At 37.1% G+C, this 21,469-nt stretch overlaps 1 protein-coding gene across 1 annotated transcript in view; it reads right to left on the reverse strand.

Annotated features, from left to right (window-relative positions):
* Window positions 1–21,469, reverse strand: part of LOC126094905 (centrosomal protein of 135 kDa) — a 402,349-nt gene that overhangs the window by 62,987 nt on the left and 317,893 nt on the right. The gene's annotated exons all lie outside the window — the stretch shown is intronic.

Genomic DNA, 21,469 nt, shown 5'->3' on the forward strand with positions numbered 1-21,469 from the left:
GTGTATTGGACTTTTTTACTTATTTTGGAACAGAAAAGATTTTTAGACTGGTTGCCCCAATTTGCACAGAAAAATGAAATTCAGTGGCACAGATATTTTCTCCAAATGAATTGCTGCCAAGATATAGTTATAATTACAACAGGGATACTCATGTTGCATCTGAAATATCACCTGCATCACTGATTAATAACATATAAACTGATGCTTGAATACTGCAGCTATAACATTAATATATTTAATAAAAATCAGTGTCAAATAGTTCCCACATGACCTTTACAGTCGACTGAAGGGAGTAAAGAAAATCCCTTAGATATGTCCTCATTTCAGAACAATGAATTAACAAGGCCCTATTTAAAAGGGATCAAAGGAGAAATGCTCCTCTTTGAAAATGCATTGAGGCTCAGTCAAACAAAAGTGGAAACACCTTTTCAAATATCATGCTGATAGGCTAGTTGCCTGACTCAAATAACTGGCAGTGCTGCTGTTGTTGAAGTCCTGTGCCATCCCCCCCCCCCCCCCCCTTCCCTCCCTCCCTCCCTCTCTCTCTCTCTCTGTCTCTCTCTCTCTATTTCAGTAAAGTAATTACTTTTATAAGCCAAAGTGTTATTTTTATCTACTATGTGTTCCCTTTTTATGCTCCAATGATTGCGACTGTCCATGGGTGCAATTTCACACTGAGTACAATACCCACAAGATGCCGGTAAGAAGCATACAAGAGTTGCAACTTTTACTTCTGATTATAAAAACAAAAACAATTCAAAAACACCAAAGAAAAATTATGAAATTATGCAGCTCCTGTATTAAGAAAATTCCCTCAATGATGCATAGATGACTTTGACTATCTGAATACATTTGATAATTTACACTTTTCTTATTTATTTTTAATATTTGTTTTAATATAAATCTGCTAGTACTTTATTATTTACACTAAATGTTTAAATGTTATTAAAAGTTAATCTGCACTGGTGTTTACTTCTCCTAGGTGTAGAAATTAATTCTATATCTGTCATACTGTCATCAACTTTATTGCAGATTTTATTTTATATTTCATTTATTTATTTACTTTTCAAATCTTTAGCATTCGTACTAACACATCTAATGCCAAGTAATCAGATCTGTAGAGATTGGACACACATATTTGAGAAAAATTCAGTACCCAGATAGATGCAAATGCTTAAAAAACTAAGAAGGTACCAGGTGTACCGGTATGAAAGGAGTGTTAAAGATACAAATGTGTCGATAGGGGACATTTGTTGTGAACAAGCCTTAATTTTTTTTGGTTTGTTGGTATGACATCTGTCAAAGATATTTAGTATACATAAAGTCATGGAACAAACAACATCATATGTTTTCATCGTGTTAACAATGTTGAATTTTGTACCAGAAAGTGATGATTTGCGGAAAGCATTAATTTTTTGTTTTCATTTGAAGAAAAGTGCTGCAGAGTCGCATCGAATGCTTGTCGAGGCATATGGTGATCATGCTCTATCAGAAGCAACATGCAAAAGATGGTTTCAACACTTCAGAAATAATGATTTAGGTGTAAGAAATGAAGAACGTGGAAGACAACCCAAAAAGTTCGATGATGCCAAATTGCAAGCAATATTGGATGAAGATGATACTTTGAGTCAGAAGCAAATGGCAGCAATGCTAAATGTTGCACAACAACAATTTCTGACCGTTTGAAAGCTATGGTAAAAGATCCAAAAGTGTGGAAAATGGGTGCCACATGAATTGAATGAAAGACAGATGGAAAACTGAAAAACCATTTGTCAAATTTTGCTTCAAAGACATGAAAGAAAATCAATTTTGCATCGAATTGTTACTGACGATGAAAAACGGATTTATTTTAAGAATCCTAAAAGGGAAAAATCATGGGCTAATCCGGGACAACCATCAACATCGACTGCAAAACCAGATTGATTCGGCAAGAAGACAATGCTCTGTGTTTGGTGGGATCAGAGAGGTGTGGTGTATCATGAGCTTCTAAAACCTGGTGAAACTGTGAATACTAATTGCTACAGACAACAAATGGACAATTTGAACTACGCATTGGTCGAAAAAAGACCAGAATGGGCCAGAAGACATAGCAAAGTAATTTTTTTACACGGCAATGCACCTGCACACAAAGCAAAACTGGTTCAGGATACAATCAAAACACTTGGCTGGGAGCTGCTACCCCACACGCCGTATTCACCAGACTTGACCCCTTCTGACTACCATTTGTTTCCATCAATGGGACACGCATTGGCTGAGGAGCACTTCGATTCCTACGAAGAAGTCGAGAATTGAGTGTCTGATTAGTTTGCTTCAAAAGACGAACATTTCTATTGGCGTGGTGTCCACAAATTGCCAGAGAGGTGGTCAAAATGTATAGAAAGCAATGGTCAGTACTTTGAATAAAATGTTTTTACTTTTCAATTCAAAGTTAGTGTTTCATTTTCACAAAAAAACGCTCATTTCATACCAGTACACCTGGTATGGTAAAGTTATGCTTGACCCAAAGGTTGCTTTGAACAACACAGTGCTTTACCAGGTATGGTCATACTGGAGATGGCATTCCCTCACCTTCTCTCACCTTCTGAACCATCTTTCCGAGCCTGACGTAGGGAAATACAGTTTAACATGGACCTTAAATTACAAAGCAACATTGCTTTCTATTCACATTAACAAGTAATTGCAAGACTCGAAAGAAGAAGTAAGTGTTAGAAAAATCTTAAGACTGGTAAAGACTGTACAATGAACTTCTGGATTTTCTGACACTTAACCATTTAGATACCAAAAGAATATGTATACATCTACATTTATATCTATTTTCTCCAAACCACCATGAGGCGCATGACAGAGGGTATATTCCATTGTACCAGTTATTAGCTTTTCTTCCTTTTCCATTCACTTATCGAGCACGGGAAGAATGATTGTGGTACTATTTCTAATCTTATCCTTGCGATTTCTGTGTGAGCGATACATGGAGGGTTGTAGTATATCCCTAGAGTAATCATTTACAGCTGATTCTTGAAACACTGTTAATAGACTTTCTTGGGATAGTTTACGTCTGTCTTCAAGAGTCTGCCATTTTAGCTCCTTCATATCTCTGCGACATTCTCCAACCGCTTCAACAAATCTGTGATTATTCGTGCTGCCCTCCTCTGTATATGTTCAATATCCCCCGTTTGTCCTATCTCGTACGGGTCCCACACACTTAAGCAATATTCTATGATGAGTTGCAAGAGTGACTTCTAAACAATATCTTTTGTAGACTGACTGAACTTCCCCAGTATTCTATCAATAAACCGAAGTCTACCATCTGCTTTACCCATGACTTACCCTATGTAATTATTCCATTTCATGTCCCTACAGAGAGTTACACCCAGGTATTTGTATGAGTTGGCTGATTTCAACAGTGAGTCTTTGATATTACCATCACAGGATAGTACAATTTTCTGTTTTATGAGGTGCACAATTTTACATTTCTGAACATTTACAGCATGTTAACAATCTCTGCACCATGTTGAAATCTTATCAAGATCTGACTAAATTTTATGCAGCTTCTTTGAGATAGTAATTCATTTTAGATAACGGCATCATCTGCAAAAAGCTTGATTTTACTATTAATATCATCTGCAAAATCATTAATACACAACATGAACAGCAAGAGTCCCAGCACACTTCCCTGGGGCACACCCGAAGTTACTTCTGCATCTGATGATGATTCTCCATCCAAGATAACACGCTGTGTAGATAAGACAGCAGAGAGGTGATGTATGCACAGGTTTAATTAGTGCTCTCTCTAGTGACCAGGAAGTTTAGTGTCATGCCAAATGCAATCAATGGAAAGTGATGAAACGAAACCCGTGTGTTCACTGATGAAGGACACAATATCAGCATAATAGTGAGTTCACATAGGTTAGAAAAATCTGTGAGAAATGCTTTGGTTAATGCTGGGGAAGTTGCTACTACAGTGATGCATGTGATGAATATGTGCATACATACAGGATGTATTGGATCACCCAACATTAACACTACAAGGGATGATTGCTAACGCATCTATAGGGTCATACCTAACAAATGGTATGACTTTATTCACAGTGTTGGCTTGATGCTGGAGCACTGCAATGGGTACACACCAGTATGTATAATAAGTTCTATGTCAGTACCTTGAAATGAGATTACGAGCACTGTCATTTGTGCACTGAGAGATAAAATGCAGCATACAGGGATGAGTCTCACTTCAACCTGCCCTACAAATATGCCTGAACACATATTAGACCACAATCTGGTGGCCTGCATTGGAGAATGACATAATGGATGTAAACAAGTGTGTTGGTTTGAAGTGTCATTGGATAAAACATGATCTTGACTCTTACATGTGGTGTCCCTGGAGGAATGGTCAATATTCAAGGATATGACAGGAATGACCATTTGAAGCAAAAAACTTCATATGACACACACACTATTCCAAATGGTTTCTGAGATAGAACACATTTAATCTACATTTTTATTTATTTTCTCTATTGTTCAATACACTGTCAGGTTTACACACATACAACTAAAAAATATTATAACATACGTTTTACAAAGTATCAATTGAAAACTACCTTTTTTAAAACATTCATCTCTAAGTATCATCATACACCTCGCATTATAGCTATTGTACAGTTCAGAACAAATGTCTGAATATCCCACCATCAACTTAAATATATTAGTGCCCTCTTGAGAAAACTTATTGTGTTGCTTGTCTGAGTGCCTCTGCACATTCCATAATGACGGCATCAGTGCCCATGCTGTGGCTAAACAGTTCATCTCAGATATTCACATTTTGTTTGTATATCTCAGACTTCATCAAACTCCATAAACTAAAATCTAATGGTGCAATGTCAGGCAGTCTTGGTGGCTAGTTAATTGTATTACCTTGACCAATACAGTGATTAGGTTAAGTGTAGTTGAATGTAAAACAGTAAAATGTGGAGGGGCTCCCCCATACTAGAAGTACATTGCATTCCACATGTCTAAAGGTACATCCTCAAGTAGTTCAGCAAATGATTTTTTCCAAAAAATGTAAGTAATTATGTCTAGACATTTGCTCTTTTAAAATAGCTAGAGCTATAGACAAGTTAATTATCAAACACTGATCGAAAATATATTTGGAAATTGGTTTCAGTGGTAATGTGTGGATTTTCCTGCAACCATAATTGATTATTGTGTACGCTTTTGACTCCATTCCAAGTAAACATGGCTTCATCAGTGGCTAGTATTAATGGATGCAAATAATGATTGTCATTTAAGCAGTGATAAAATTCAAGTCATGTGACTGTCACCAATGTGAAGAATGTAGACATGTTAAGACGTGAAATGGCTACAAGTTTCCCACATGTAAGTTTGCTCCATGAGTTTGTGGGACACATGATATGCGCACAAACCTGCCATGTGCTAGAACTAGCACCACACTACACCATTTCAACAATGTGTTGTTGGCCCTGCACAGGTTGTTGAACTACTTGTTGAACTACAGATTCAAAAGTAAAATGGGAACTTGGAAAAATAGCGGTTTCACAAATATGCTAAAAACACTGGTAAACACTCCGCAGAAAGTGATGATGATGATGTTTGGTTTGTGGGGCGCTCAACTGCGTGGTTATCAGCGCCCGTACAATTACCCAATCTTTGCTCAGTACAATTTCGCCACTTTCCTGGATGATGATGAAATGATGAGGACAACACAAACACCCAGTCATCTCGAGGCAGGTGAAAATCCCTGACCCCGCCGGGAATCGAACCCGGGACCCCGTGCTCGGGAAGCGAGAACGCTACCGCGAGACCACGAGCGGCGGACAAAACCCGCAGAAAGTGCCAATGGTATTCTTTGACAGCAGCAGAGTTACAACCATTGCAGAAGTCCATACATGTGCACCATGTCTGCATGCATGTTATCTCCATATTAGTGTACATGTGTGGCATTTTAGACAGTATGTGTACTAACACAGTTAACCAATGCCTCTGTCTAAGACACTTTCCATCCCTCGCACTACTTCACAAACATTGGCAACTGTGCATTTAATGGGCTAGTTTAATGGCACAACTACATACTGAGCAAAGAGGTTAGAAACAATGAGGTAGATTAGGCTAGAATACAATGCCGAAGAGGTTGAGTGTGTGCCACTACCCAAGAACAAATGTAAATTAAATGTTCTATCTCTGAAATCATTAGGACTAATAAATATGGCTATGTGAAGTGTTTTGCTTCAAACGAGCATTTCTGTTATACCCGAGTACTGACCGTTCCACCTGGGATACCCTGAACACTAACAGGAAGATTTTGGAGTCTGAAACATGTCCTCCTTCAGGCAATTCCATGTGATATTTCAGCAGGACTGTGCACATCCATGTGTCTAAGAATGTGCTACCTGTACCCCTTGTTTGAGCACTCACCCAGCACATTGCCCATTGAACAAGACTGAGATGTAGGCATTTTGCCTCATGGTTCCCCAGTAACCATTACTGATAATTTATGGACCTGCAAGATACTAACTGCATAGATGAAAATTCCACAGGAGAATATACAGCCCATCTTTGGTTCCATTCCACATTGTTTATAGGGGACTTCAAATCACACTGACTTTAAAACAGAGACATACCCACAGATCATGTACAGTTGAGGGATGGTTATAATTTGTCTGTTTAATCTGTAGTGTAAAGTTTATTGACATATGTGTCACTTCAAACTCTCAATAATAAGTTTTTTTTTAATTTGTTAATCTACTTACCATTAACAGAAAAAAAGAATTGTACAAATCCTGAAGATGCTGGAAGCTCTCAGACAGATTATATAATGGTAAGACAGAGATTCAGGAACCAGGTTTTAAATTGTAAGACATTTCCAGGGGCAGATGTGGATTCTGACCACAATCTATTGGTTATGAAATGTAGATTAAAACTGAAGAAACTGCCAAAAGGTGGGAATTTGAGGAGATGGGACCTGGATAAACTGAAAGAACCAGAAGTTGTAGAGAGCTTTAGGGAGAGCATTAGGAACAATTGACATGAATGGAGGAAAGAAATACAGTAGAAGAAGAATGGGTAGGTTTGAGAGATGAAATAGTGAAGGTAGCGGAGGATCAATGAGGTAAACAGACGAGGGCTAGTAGAAATCCTAGGGTAACAGAAGAGGTATTGAATTTAATTGATAAAAGGAGAAAATATAAAAATGCAGTAAATGAAGCAGGCAGAAAGGAATACAAATGTCTCAAAAATGAGATCAACAGAAAGTACAAAATGGCTGAGCAGGAATCGCTAGAGGACAAATGTAAGGATGTAGAGGCGCATATCACAAGGGGCAAGATAGATACTGCCTACAGGAAAATTAAAGAGACCTTTGGAGACAAGAGAACCACTTGCATGAATATCAAGAGCTCAGTTGGAAACCCAGTACTAAGCAAAGAAGGGAAAGCGGAAAGGTGGAAGGAGTATATAGAGGGTCTATACAAGGGTGATGTTCTTGAGGACAATATTATAGAAATGGAAGAGAATGTAGATGAAGATGAAATGGGAGATATGATACTGCATGAAGAGTTTGACAGAGCACTGAGAGACCTAAGTCAAAACAAGGACCTGGGAGTACACAACATTGCATTAGAACTACTGACAGCCTTGGGAGAGCCAGGCCTAACAAAACTCTATGATAGAGCAGCATATTTTATCCCTTTCTGTGCCAAAGATAGGTTAAGTAAAGGATAGTGTAGGTCTTTCTTTTCTCTGGTATTGTAATCATGGATGTCGCTGTTGATTTTAAACTGATCCATGTTGTTGAGAAAAAAATTTCATTACTGAGTAAATGTACTGTGAAGCAGTTGTAAGAATTCCTAACCTTTAAAACAGATGCCTACAAGATGTGTGACTATGAACCCCACACATTATTCTAACCACTTTCTTCTGAGCAGTGAATACCTTTTGCCTAAGTGTTGAGTTGCCCCAGAAACTATTCCGTACATCAGAGAGTGGAAGTATGCAAAATATGTTAGCTTACTAATTTCTACATCCTCAAAATTGGCAATTATTCTGATTGCAAAAGTTGCTGAACCTAGTCACTTTAGGAGATCCAAAATATGAATTTTCCAATTAAGATTCTCATCTGTATGTACACCCAAAAACTTAGTATGCTCTACCCTGGCATATGACTTCTTTTGATGTGTTATGTTTATTGAAGGTATTATACTTTTTGCAGCATAAAATTGGATGTACTGTGTTTTTTCGAAGTTCAGAGCAAGCCCATTCGCAGAAAACCAATTAATAATGTTTCGAAAGATCTTATTTGCATCATTTTCTATCGGACTTTCTTTTACTGGATTAATAATTATGCTTGTATCACCAGCAAACAGTGTGAGTTCAGCATCATGTTTCACATAAGAAGGGAGGTCATTCACATATATCAAGAACAGGAGGGGACCCATGATCGAACCTTGTGGAACACCTAATGTAATTTCACCCCAGTTAGATGAAGTGGCGAACTCCTTTGAATCACTTGAAGCATATCAAGAGACTTTATGCTTCCTGTTCTGTAGATATGACTTGAACCACTCATATGCTGTTCCATTTATACCACAGAACTGTAATTTCTCTAACATAATGTCATGGTTCACACAATCAAATGCTTTGGCTAAGTCGCAGAATATTCCTACTGGTGACATTTTCCTATTTAAAGACTCTATTATGTGTACAGTGAAATTGTATATTGCTGTCTCAGTGAAACAGCATTTCTGAAATCCAAACTGTGATTTACTAAGTATCCCATTACTGTTGAGATGACTAACCACTCTTGAGTACGTTACTTTCTCAAAGATTTTTGAAAATGCTGTAAGCAAGGATACTGGCCAGTAATTATCGACATCTGTGGTTTCCCCCTTTTTGTTTAGAGGCCTGACAATGGCATATTTTAACCTGTTCGGAAAAATACCCTGAGTCAGTGATGCATTACATATGTGACTCAAAACATCAGCTGTAATTGCTCCACATTGTTTTAATAACTTGTTAGAGATGTCATCTACTCCAACAGAACATTTATTTTTCAAAGATTTAATAATTTTCCTTATTTCACAAGAGGTTGTTAGATGAAACTTAATCTGACTAACGTTTTTCAAAACTGACTCTTCCATGTACTGCCTGGCTTTTTCTTTTGAACTATTATCACCAATTTTTTCTCCTACTCTTAAGAAGTGATTGTTAAATACATTGGCTATCTGTGTACTGTTGGTTAAGATGGTCTCATTCTCTTTAACAGTAATACTACCTACCCCAGTGGTTACTTTTCCTGTCTCCCTTCTAACAACATTCCATATTGATTTGATTTTATTGCTCGAGTTGTTAATTTCTTCTCTAACATACATATTTCTTGATTTCCTTACAACTTTTCTCAGTACATTACAATAATTTTTATAGTATAAAACTACTACTGGATCTTTACTAGTTCTTGCTGTCTCATACAGTTTTCTTTTTCTTTCTGAAGACACATTAATACCTGTAGTAATCCAAGGTTTCTTTGAAAAGTTTGTGGTGTTACATTTAGTAATTTTCTTTGGAAAACAATGTTCAAAAAGGGATATAAATTTATCAAGAAATATGCTGCTTTTATCATTAGCATTTGGCTCATTATATACATCTTCCCAGTTTATATTTCCTAAACTTTCTCTGAAGTGATCTATGGATACCAGGTTGAGCAACCTCACACTTTTACTTACTGGTTTCTGAAGTGTTCACCCTGTTAGGTTTTGTAAGTTAATCCATTGTGCATCAGGGTCAGATAATCCATTTACCACAGGGAAAGCATGTGTTTGTTCTACATCCTCTTGCTGTACAAATACATTATCAATTAGAGTACTACTGTCCTGAGCTATACGTGTAGGGAAATTGATCACTGATTCTAAGTTATATGTTGTTAACAACACTTCTAGTTCACTTTTCCTATCAGAATTGCTTAGAAAGTTAACATTGAAATCACCACAGATTAATTACTTCTTCTTTTTGTCTGACAGATAGCATAATAGGGAGTCAAACTTTTTTCATGAATAGCTCGCAATCTCCTAGTGGAGACTTGTACACTGTTGCTAATATCAACACAACATTATCTAGCTGAAGTTCACATGCACAAACCTCAAAGTGCTGATCAACACAAAATTTGCTTACTTCAACAGTTCTGTATTTATACCCTTGTTTTATGAAAATGGCAACTCCTCCTTTATCCATACTAGATCTGCAAGTGTAAGATGCTAAATTATGCCCATTTATACTGACATTTTCCATCTCCACAGTTACAAGGTGCTGAGACAGACGAAGTATATCAATCTCATTCTTATTTCTGAGAGCATCTAAACACATTGTCAGCTCATCTACTTTATTTTTTATTGCCCTGATATTTTGGAGAAGTAAGGTGATACCGCCCTTAGCTTTATCCCTATTTGCTGTGCATGAAGTTTCTTTTCTTCTATTTTCCTTGGTTGTTGTCTGTCTGGAATTTGGCTTTAACCTAAAAAAAACCTGTCTGACTGGTCCCAATAACCACAGGGACCACCCCTTGTGAGAATATGGCCCCCCTTACAGGATCTGCTCATAGAGAAGCTAACTTATCCTTCCCCTTCCTATGAAGGTGCAGGCTATGTGTAGTGTAACCCCACCTACCAACAGCATCAACTGGAACAACACTCATGTGAGACCTTGCTGGTGTCTGGAGCATCCCGTTCAGCTCAGTGTTAACACACCTTACAGCAGTGTTTACCCAGGGCTGATCATGGTGCTGAAAGACCTCCACAAACCCCACATGTGTGCACCCAGTTTCTGAAACTACAAACAAAAATGAGAAAAAGCAAGCATTCACTTGGTTAAATCCTACAGTAAGTTTTGTAAAAGTTGTGGCATAAAGAACAATGCATATGAATACAATAAACTTTACACTGCTATTGTCAGTTTCCTAATTCAGTGACTGATCATTTCCCTTTACTTCTAAGTAAGTTCATCTTACTCCCTACAAGAACATTTAATACTAATTAAGTTTTATTCAACAAATTGGTCAATGGCAGTGCTTTCAATACATAAAAAGAACAACTACATATTATAAATGTCCATAGACTGCTATTAAAATTTCACTATATTGTGGTAAGCTGCCATTTTCAGTTCACTTTTGCTTCCCTTGAGCATAACATTAACATTGCATAATCAATCTCTGTTGTCACTTCTGAAATCAAATTTGTTTTTCTCTCTCTTCATACATGGTTGGGAATAACTTTTCCTTCCATTCTTCTCCTATAATTTTTTGATTCGTTTCCAATATTTTTCTCCCAAAAAAGAACAACTTTAAATAATTCTGAAAGCTCCAGGATCAGTACTCTGTCATATTTGCATGTCTGTGTGTACTGTTTCAGTTTTTCAAGTAATATTCTCTTCTTCTGTCTGTACTATTTTGTTTTTGTAAGTTAAGACTTTCATATATTGAATTCACTGCAGATATTAGCATTATGAGCCTGGGCATATTAACATTTTTGAACTAGTGTGAGTTTGTAGGTTTTAAATGGTGAATACGCTGCTTGGAAGTCTCTTGGGCATGTAGCTGGACAGATAGGTAGTTTTAGAGATACAAGCAGTTCTTAAACTACATCAGATAACCGTCCAAAAAGCTTTACATGAATATGATTTTCTATCCTTTTATTCAATCTAATAACCGTATCTGCAATTGATATCAAGTATGAAACAGAGCTTATCTGCTCATATTGGTATCATTCCACACACTGTGCTGTTTGAAGCTGAATTTGGTGTATTCTCACTGAAATGTGTAAATTTCAATGTTTGTACTGCAAATAAAAGCAAACTTTGAGTGGATCAGAATTTAAGACAAATGTTCAAAAACAAAAACAGAAGTGCAAAGTAGCTATACCAAAAGTGGACAGCATTAAAAGCAGTTATTTAGATCATCCTGGTGACATGGAAAAATAAAAAGTGTTCAAAAGTGAGCCACAATTATTTCCTGCCCACAAGCAGTACAGGTGACTGCATTACATCAACCTTTGTTCTTATCTCCTTTTACAGCAATCATTATAAACAGAACATCTTGCGTTGAATGAGATGTATACTAGTATCATAATTTCTGTTTGAATTTATAAGCATTCATTTTTAAGTTCATAATGAATTTTACAGGGAATATGGTGCAATTACCCTTTTCCACACAATGACTAGGAATATAAATTTTTTTTCGATAATGTAATCCAAAATTTTATCATTCAGCTGGCTTTTTCTGAAATTCTTTTTGGGTTTCTTCATACTTCACCTCTGTCGATTATCCCGCTCCCACTTTCCATTCTACCATCATGATTAATCATTATTTTGCAGCATGACAAGTGAGATAAAGCAAATACAATTTACTACATTCAGTTAGAGTATTTTTTAGAAGTATAATTTGTGTTGTATACACTGTACAAATAATGGCCTGAAGTAGTTACAAATGTACCCTGCATTAAAGCAAAGTACAGATTTAAAAAACAGATTACATAATTTAAAAAACAGGTTACATAGTTCAAAAATATTTCTTTACTATTTAATATGGAATGCCATGAAACTTACTAATCACATTACAATGTTAAACAAGTACAAATGCACTGAAAAACATGAAAAAAAGACACGATCATTAATGTGATTAAGATAATGCAATGTATGACACATATGGTTACACAATAAACACAAAAACAGTGTAATGAAGTACAATTAGGAATGACAAAACTTGGTATACCACTTAGCAGAAGTGCTGGTTCTTCATGAAAAGCAAAAAAATAACAATAATATCAGTCCTGAATACTACTCATAGGAACAGTTACACCATTCAAATTGAAATGATGCTTTCGTACAGTGTGCCTACAGCATATTTTCTAGAATTTCCATAATTCTTTACTTGCATTATTAGTGTGCGCATTTCTACAATGTGCAGATGAAGAAACAATGTGGAGTGCACTGGGCTATGATAGCAGGCACAAAACGAAGTTGCTCATTCACGTTATCCAAGTCACATAACGTCTTCTCTGTGCAATGTTCAGTGATCCTGATTACTACAGACTAGTTTTTGCTCCATATAACTTTTTGGTGACAGTGACACACTATGAGCTGGTATACTATCATCATCCAAATGCTAATGGGCTCAGTATACATTACACTCTGGCAGTCTTCAAATAAACTTGCTTCAGCTAACTATATACCACTAAAATATTCTCTAAAATCTTTAGTAGCACATTTTTTCTCACTTTTACATGGTCCACTGCCTACAGTCCAATACTTCACCTGACACACTACTTTCAAACTTCCTTTACTACATTAATGAAAGCACTAGTCACAGCAAAGTGGACAGTGTTAAAGATCTCTAAGGGTGTGCTGTTCATGGAAGTATACACATTCATTATTTTGATAGCCATAAACACATACTACTACTACTAAGCAAGACACAATGGAATAGTTTTCACCAATGAATATTGTCTTGTTTAAAACTGTACATCATAGTCTATAATGAAGTCTTAGCCTTGGAAAGGGCTGCGTTCAATAAAATTTGTGACCATTCTTTTATTAGCAAAAATCAAGTTGGGTGATGATGTGGTGCTGTACCAGGAATCCAGTGATATGTTGATGGCATGTTGTGTAGGGATACATTGACATTGCAGTGATGCTGTACAACTCTTCGGCTAGCTGTTGTTGATGTCTTTCTGCTGGCCAATAAAATCATCTCATCAGAAGCATGCATCAAGGAATAAAGACAACTGATGTATTTCATTTTTGTATGGTGGAGTAAACATTCAAAATTTGTACACACACATACTGTACTCACTCATTTAGATGCCTCATTTTCTTAATCATTTCACGTTCATTTTGCCTAGTCAACAAGTTTTGTAAACATGTAAATAACCATGAAATTGTAAATACATTTCAATCAAACTCTCAAGAAAGCAGAGAAATCCCTATGCCCTCTTACTGAAAAACTGCACAACTGAAATCTGTATTTGGCTACTACTATCAGCAGAGAGAGTATAAAGCCTGGAAGTGAATGTCAGAATATTCTGTGTTACTTTGAAGTTGATGCTGAGAAATAATTAAAAAGATTAAGTGAAAAAATCTCTTACTGGAGCTGAAGCGAACAGAACAGTGATGATGTGGAAAGGTGCGTTTACTATTTACCATATTTGATTATGAAGTAAACTGTGTAGTTGAGCTGACTCCTCAATGTAGTGTTACTCTGTTTGTGTGTCAAGAGAATTATCCACTTCAAGGAGCATATGATTATGAATAGCACATTAAATTGCAACAATCCATTTACAACTAGTTACAGAAGAAACACTCCGCTAAGCAACTGCATAACATTTTTTAAGCACTTGCAGAAAGTTCTTTGATGGACACTACACTCATGTATGCAAATTTAGGTAGGCCCTTCCTGGAGGCAAAAACAAACGGCCTGGTTGGTTGAGGCGTCTTCTCATGACAAGTAGGAAATCCTGATTTCAATCCTGGTCTGGCACAAATTTTCAGTTGATACAAGGATTTCATCATTCACATTAGAGAGAGAGAGAGAGAGAGAGAGAGAGAGAGAGAGATCCATGTTAAAAATCGTGATTTAGAAAAATTTCCATTTGCCATGATTTATTCATCACTCATAATGTTACACAGTTTATTTACTTTCATAAAAGAATGGAGTGACAATTTTCATTTCTCATTTAAACTCCCGGTTTGATTACTTCACATGGACTGTACCAAACATAGCTTTTGCTCTAAGATATAGTTTTTTATGCTATAATGAATGTTATACAGCAAAATGAAGACAACAGAAAGCTAACAGAGGATAGCAAAAAATATAAGTGTTTAATGGCTCATTAACTGCACCCTAATCTAAACATCAATGTCATTAGAAGATAATACTCAGTTCAGTTGACAATAAGGTCACCAGGGATATCAGCAGCCCATTTAGACAAAGAAGGAGTATGAAAGAGATCATCACCTGTTTAAAGATACCACCACATAACTCCCCAAAGTGATTTAAGGAAACCATAAAAAACATTAAACAGAATCACGAGAAAGAGGTGTGAACAATAACCTTCCCAAATACAGATCCAGTGTCTTAACCACTGCACTAAGACACTTAGAGCAAACTTAAAACACATTATTATTTACATTACCTTGCAGTTTTCGGAATAGCATCTTAGACAAAAATAACAAAGATAAAATGTGCCAAGACCAAAGCATAGCATACATTACCCCAGAAATGAAATTTGGATTCTTATCAAGGTAAAGAGTCTGTGCAGAATATCAATCTCATATACCCATATTAGTGAAAGGCTATGATGAATCAGTTGCAGGCTGTCTAATGGTTTCCAGGGGCAACGAAAATTTGATTTTCAGTATGCCATGTAATTGTTGACAGAATTTGAATACTTAAAATGCTGTCATAATGTACTCATTAAGAGGTATGATATTTTGTTAAAGGTTTAATGCAATGGGACAAGTGTTACAGTTAGAAACTGTGCATATGTCATGAAGTAGTGTAATTTGTGCTGTGCAAATTATCCAGACTGTATTCCTCCAGTATTTGAGAATGAGAGCACTTAGTGACTTCCAACAAATTTTACGCATAATTTCAAACATTTTCAGAATTTTTTCTCACTGGCATCTGTAGCAAAATGATGAAAGGGGAAAAAGTTTATCGCTTATTACATTTTCACAATTTATGCAGTAAAATCTCTCAGGTATGACATTTTAATTTATTACTTCTTTATTACTAACTCTATTCACTACCCATTTCACAGATGTTTGAAGCTGTTTCATACACGAGGGTTCAATCCTTTAAAGAATCTGGGATGGGTTTAATGGTACATTTGTATTCCACTAAATGAACTATAATCACTTGCATTGTATTTATTATGTTCAATGCATTGCCCAATACATCTACTTGTTTTATTAAAACCTAAACCTGCATGGCCAGGCAAGGATTGCCCTTTCTTACATCAGAGTGAAGTCTTACCTGAATGGAAATTTATTGTTTCCTTGGGGTCATATCCGATTCATAATTAAGCGAAAGTTGATAAAACTTAGGTTATCATCTGTCACGATATCAGTGAGAAGAGAAATCCTCAGTTAAAAGAGAAAAGAAGAGAAGAGAAGAGAAGAGAGAGAGAGAGAGAGAGAGAGAGAGAGAGAGAGACAGCACCTAGATTTCAAATATGAACACTTTATTAGGTGCCTGGCAGCACTGAATATAATATTAAGGAAGTTGAGATCTGTATCACTTACCATTTTACTTTTGACAAAGGAATTATAATATTGTCTTTAATTACAACAAAATACTTTTCATACGGTCTACGTATTAGTGCCATGTCTCTAACTAGCAGACATGTGGCAGGTACATGGAAAGCAGATTTCTGCAAGAGTTCTATGTCACAAGCTGTTGTCACCATCAAAGAAACCATAGATTTCACAATAAGAAAGGCTGTCATAACTGTTATTAAATACAGAATGTTCAAGTACAAGCAAGTTCTGCATTTTGCTCTTTAAGAATAAAAATCAAATTCTGCTTGGGTGTATTTCAAAAATATTTCATAGTGCTACTGTTTCAGTTCCAAACAAAGCAAATATGAGGAGTCATTTTGGCTCAGTATTTGTTACAAGACTGGATGTTGCCTCAATATTTCAATATAGCACAAAATGGGGTAACTGCCCCTTAGTCAAAGGCACAAATGCTTCATTCAACTGGGGTGATATTGAAACCCTGTAAGGCCTCTAGCAGGATGGGAGAAAGGTCACTTGAAGCATGTATATTTAATTACAAGCCCATTTCTTATGATTAAAATGTTGTGATACAGTTACAATAAATGTCAGCTGTAGAATAGCAAAGCAATCAAGAAATAGTTATGCCAGTAAACACAATGCTGCAGATTCAAAACAGTCAACTGAATTAACTTCACTAATATGAAAAGTTTAAGATAACGGTGGTTAAATCAATGAAGGCACAATAATGTGAAATATCTGTAAAGTAATACTCATAAATATTTTTTGCCAAAGTGGGAATCAAACACAGATTTCATGCTTTTTGCAAACTGGTCGAAACCAGTAAGCTAATCATGAGAAGCTAGAAATTTGAGAGAGTCCCAATGTGCATAAATTTTCACTATTCATGACACATTCATTACATTACAGGATCAACATTCCTCATCTTTTTTGCTAGAATTATTTCATGTTGTTGCATCTTCACTGATATGGAAGGGGTTATTGAGTTCATCTCTATCATCCATTAATTTAATTAATATTTTAATTCAGTTGATCTTAAGAGAATATTTGTCTCTTGTGTTCTGGCACCTTTTCTAAAATTAACCTTCTCATATGGTAAGAAAAATATGTCTGACATACAATGCTCACATCATTCAAAGGTCAGTGCGCTGTAAAAAAAATGTGAGAGACAGACCTTGACATTATAGCCTCTTTATCACCTACACTGGCCTTCATAAATTAGAGGTTACCATAAAAGAGAATTAGCTTGGGAAACCTAATTAACTGACATGTAATTTGAGTACATTATGACCACTATATTCACAACCATACACTGAGAAGACAAAACATTATGACCACCTGCTTAATAGCTTGTTTGTCTATCTATGGAATGAAATACATAACTGATTCTGCATATCAGAGATCCGAGAGTTGCTTGGTAGGTTTGTGGACATATGTGGCATTAGATGTGTACACACTGGTCATCTGATTTGTGTAAATAACAGCCCACTGATTTGCGTACACGGTGATGGTGCCCAATAGCAACATATGCGGGTTACACAGGATTTACAGAAGGAGAATTTTTCTCAGAAACATCAGTGCGAGTTCACTATAATGCTCCTAAAAACTCGGTAGCGCAGTCCTGGCTCCCAGACATGGACAGCTATACTGCTGAAAGATGAAACCAACATCGGGGAAGACATCAAGCATGATGTGATGCAGCTGGTTTGCAGCTGTCACGAATGTCTCCCCTAGCATAATACTGCTCCCAACAGCCTGTGTTCATTGTGTGCTGCATGTTTGGAACTGCTGTTTCAACCATTGATCTAGCGCAGCAAAAACATGAGTCACCTGAAGAACTGACACGTTTCCATTGATCGACGATCAAATCCTGATGGTCCCGTGCCCAATGCAATCTTAACTGACGATGTCATTGGGTCAACACGTAGGGGTGGTCTGCTACAGAGATCCATGTTAAACAATGCACAATGAATGGCGTGCTCCGAAACAGTAGATATGCCACAGATCACCATCTATCCAACATTACAGAGCAGACAAATCTCTGAACTCCACATTCTGTGGAGAGTCATAAATATCCAACCACTGAGTGCCTAGTGGTAGTTTTGCTATCCTTCTACCTCTTTCCGAAGATGCTCATGACATTAGTACATGAAAATTCAACCAGTTTCACCATTTTTGAGACACTTGTGCACAGGCTATGCATAATAATAATCTGCCCTTTGTAAAAGAGCTTATCTCAATGGATTTTCCCATTGGCAGCCCATATCTTTGCTAGGGTGATTCCTCATAAGTGTCTGCTCTGCTTACATACTTCTGTTGCCACGCCAATTGCCAGCAACATCACCAGGTGGCATCCAACGTCGTGGTGGGTACCGGTCATAATGTTTTGGTTTATCAGAGTATTTTTAAGTCTTTAGCATTCCAGTCTATTGGCTCCATCTGTACAGAGGGCATAATTTCACATTTGGGAGGAAAGCAGTTGGTCGAGCAAACTAGAAGAGAAGAGAGCACACTATCCAATTTGCTCAAGTTGTGTTGAGTCATCACATACCGGAAGGCCGCTGATAGACAGGAAGAAGGTCAAAGTTAGGCAGCAATGGCCAGGTGAATAAATGCTTGTCTTTTTGTTGTTGACAGGCTGTGGCAACAATTTCTAAACACAGTTTTGCCCCAGGACAATGACGCACAACTATGACCAATGTTCACTGATATGCTCTTGAAGTAATAGGGCTCCAACCTCATCCCAATTAGAGTCTGCCCTTTCTGCACCACTCAAAGGCTGATATAATTGATCACCGTATGATAAAGCATATACGTGGAAGTGAGCATACGTGGAAGTGACCAGTATGCTAGATGACAAGTTACGAATTTAGTGTGTATTAGTTGTCATTGTCAGAACAGCAACACTTGTGCTGGGTATGACAACCTGTGATCTGCATTCAAAATGAGTAGAGACCAGTTTTCTGAATGTATAAATCCCAGTTTAACCTATAAAATGCCGATTTTTCCCCCCAATTTGATGAACAGCCATACCTTAGCATTCGAAAAAACACGTTTTTCATATGCCTTCATATGAGGGAGGATGTTTGTTCTAGTGTTTAAGCTTTGCACTGCTGCACAGAACTCACTGTGTTTCCTTGCATAACTCAATAGCATACTTGACACTCATTTAAGGTGTTATTTGGTTGTACAGTAGAGTGTCAATTATTCGAAGTAATTGAGGGACATGGGTGTTCGGAAATCTGGTTTGTTCGGATAATTGAACAGTACACCAAAAAGAAGTACTGTACAGTAAATTTATTCATAAAAACAGGCATCTCTTTTAGTATTACAAAGTAACATACAAAGGCAACTTCAGTAGGAATGTGTAGTATGTGGCACAGTTTATAAAACAAAAATATATACATATTACAGACGCATTTTGCATGAACAATACACACAGTATACAAAATTAACGTTTAAAAAAATCCTTTATTTTGGTCTGACTAAGCAAGCCCACGCGCTTACGAGCAGCTAAGTCACGTACTTTTTTCATTACAGATGTCTGAAACTGGTCACTTTCATCTTGGGCAGTATCTAAACAAGTGAAGGCCTCAGAAGCTGTTGGTATACTTTCATCTTCACTTTCTGCAGCACTGATTGATGAGATGCTGGCGGCGTCATCTTTATCAGTGACGACATTTACAATCTCGCTGTCCTGCATGATTTGGTGTCCTGGATCTGCATCATCGATATTCATCCATTCATGAATGTCTTCTTCATCACATTCGTGGAAATCTATTTCTTTTAGCATACCAAGAATTTCGAACATATCATTCTGTTTGTCATTTTCAACCATACCTTGTGAATTTTCTTCTGTGTCCAAAATTTTATTCCAGGCTTTCTTCAAATTCTCTTCCTTTACACTATTCCATGCTGCACTGATCACGTAGGACACGTCTTTCAAGTCAATATTCTTATGATTTCTTAAGAGACTTTCTTCTCCATCCTCTTCTCTTTCTAACAATAACTTACACAACAATTCTTTCCTGTAATATCGTTTGAGAGTCTCAATAACGCCTTGATCCATGGGCTGTAATAAGGTGGTTACGTTAGGTGGGAGAAATATTACCTTTATGAACTCGTCTTTTTCATTTAAAATATCACATGACGGATGAGTTGCATTGTCAAGGAGAAGTAGTGTTTTCTCCCTCTTCCCATTTTTTAGCTGATGAGCTTTTACAGAGGGTACGAAAACGTCCAGAAACCACTTCATAAAAAGGCCCCATTAGAAGCAATGTTCCGCCAGCGGTGGCCCAGTGCGGCGACTACTGTGGGAAACTTGCTTTGGGAGTGAGGGGGATGATGGACGGTAGGGTGGGAGAGTAACAGGTGCGAGCGAGTACACAGTTTGGTTAAGCGGTCGTTCAGTTGACCGACGTTCGGATAATCGACGCTCTACTGTAGTTAATGACAACTTTCGGTGTACACTGAAAGTGCATCAATCTCCTCCTGGGGTCTGAGTAACCTGCCCTTCCTTTTTAACCTTTCTCAACATATCCTTTCCGAGGAAGGAACTACTAGATCCAAAAGCTATGCAGTGTGTTACCTGTACCTTCATGTGTGTGTCAATCAGCAGTACTATGCGTTTCGTCTCCTAAAGGTTCCTACTGTCCATCAATTCCATCTCTTAACTCTGTAAGTCTTGAAATCTGCACCACATAGTATTAATGAAACATAGCAGAATTTGGATGGAGCACTTACTCTAAATCTTCTGGCAGAGAAACCAACTGACTGCAGGTGAAATTTCCATTCCCAACCCTCCTCCTCCCCTGAATTTTCCTAAGAATGCCCTTTTTGTTTGTCTGTCATTACAAAACAACATACACTGACATGAAAAGTAATGGGATAGCAAAATGCATATATACAGATGACAGTAGTATCACACACTCAAGGTATAGAGGCAGCGCATTGGTGGAGCTATCATTTGCACTCAGGTGATTCATGTGAATAGGTTTCCAACATGATTGTGGCTGCACAGTGGCAACTAACAGGATTTGAATGTGGAATGGTAGTTGCAGCTAGATGTATGGGACATTATAGTTTGAAAATTGTTAGAGAATTCAAAATTCCAAGATCCACAGTGCAAGAGTGTATCAAGAATACCAAATTTCAGGCATTACCTCTCACCACGGACAAT

This window comes from Schistocerca cancellata, chromosome 8 (genome assembly GCF_023864275.1).
Source record: "Schistocerca cancellata isolate TAMUIC-IGC-003103 chromosome 8, iqSchCanc2.1, whole genome shotgun sequence".
NCBI lineage: Eukaryota > Metazoa > Arthropoda > Insecta > Orthoptera > Acrididae > Schistocerca > Schistocerca cancellata.